Genomic DNA, 1489 nt, shown 5'->3' with positions numbered 1-1489 from the left:
TCTTTATTTCCTCCTTTATATGTAGGTACTATATTTGCTTTTTTCCAATCTTCTGGAACTTTTCCTTCTTTTAAGGAACTGCTTATTATGCTATGTATTTTGTCTGCCAGTTCATTCCTGCATTCTTTCAGAATCCAGTTTGCTATTTCATCTGGCCCATGCGATTTTCTGACATCAAAATTACCCAAGTGTGTCAATATTTCATTCTTTGTTACTTCTATTTCTTCCATAGGGGGGACTTTTTCTTTCCACTCAATCTCTTCAGGTTGTATATTTTCCCTTGTAAACACTGATTTAAAATGTTTGTTCATAATTTCTGCCATTTCCATTTCCTCAGTGTATTCAACTCCTCCTTGTCTCAATTTCTCCAAGTCTTGTTTGTTTTTCAGTTTATTGTTTACAAATCTGTAGAATAGTTTTGGTTGATCTTTACACTTTTCTATAACATCTTTTTCATATTTTCTTTTTTTCTCTCTGCACTTTTGTACATATTCATTTCTATAACCAGTATATATTTTCCATTTTTCAGGTCTTCTGTCTTTTTTCCATCTGGTCCAGGCTTTGTCTCTTTTGTCTTTTAACTCCCTACAACTTTTGTTGTACCAGCATTTTACATATTCTTTTTCTTGTTTTTGTCTTGGGACATACTTTTCCACTCCTTTTTTGTAAATTTTTGTCAAAATATTCCATTTCTCTTCCACTGATGTTTCTTCTTTGTATATTTCTTCCCAGTTTTCTTGTTGGAAGAGTTCTCTTATTTTATCAAAGTTTGTTTTTTCATACATCATTCTTCCTTTTCTATATTGTTCATTTCTTTTCATATATTTTTCTTCATTAAGTTCCAGTTCAATCAATATGTGGTCACTTTTACCTATTGGTGTTTTATATTCAATCTTGTCCACTATTCTAGGTTCAGATGTAATTATTAAGTCTAGCCTCGATGGTTCTTCTTCATTTCTATACCTAGTGTTCTCTTGTATCCATTGTGTCATTGAATGGTCAGTAATCATCTCAAGTAGAGCATTTCCCCATGAGTCATCACCACTCTTTGCTGTCATTTCTTCCCAGCAGATTTCTTTGCAATTAAAGTCGCCCATCATAACTATTCTTCCTCCGTCTTCCATTATTTTAGTTAATGCTATCTTTGTGTCCTCTAACATACTTTTATATTCACTCTCCTCCCATGAGGCTGTTTTCGGAGGCACATAATTGATCACAAATTTTCTGCTCTTCTTATCTCTGTCTTCCACTTCTATCGTAATCATCTCTACTGTATTCTTTCCATATATGACACCTTTCACGTTTATATCCTTCTTAGTCAGGAACATAACTCCACCCCCTTGCTTTTTCTCTCTGTTTCTAATCCAATAATTGTATGCATCATGTCCTACACTGTTGGGTGGTAGTGGGCCTTTTAATTTTGTTTCTACAATTCCCATTATGTCCGGTTCTTTTTCTTTCAAATAATCATTCAGCTCATTCAATCCTG

This window comes from Oratosquilla oratoria, chromosome 33, assembly GCF_046742065.1.
Source record: "Oratosquilla oratoria isolate Oo_2021 chromosome 33, ASM4674206v1, whole genome shotgun sequence".
NCBI classification, from domain to species: domain Eukaryota; kingdom Metazoa; phylum Arthropoda; class Malacostraca; order Stomatopoda; family Squillidae; genus Oratosquilla; species Oratosquilla oratoria.
Note: the sequence above shows the minus strand (reverse complement) of the source record.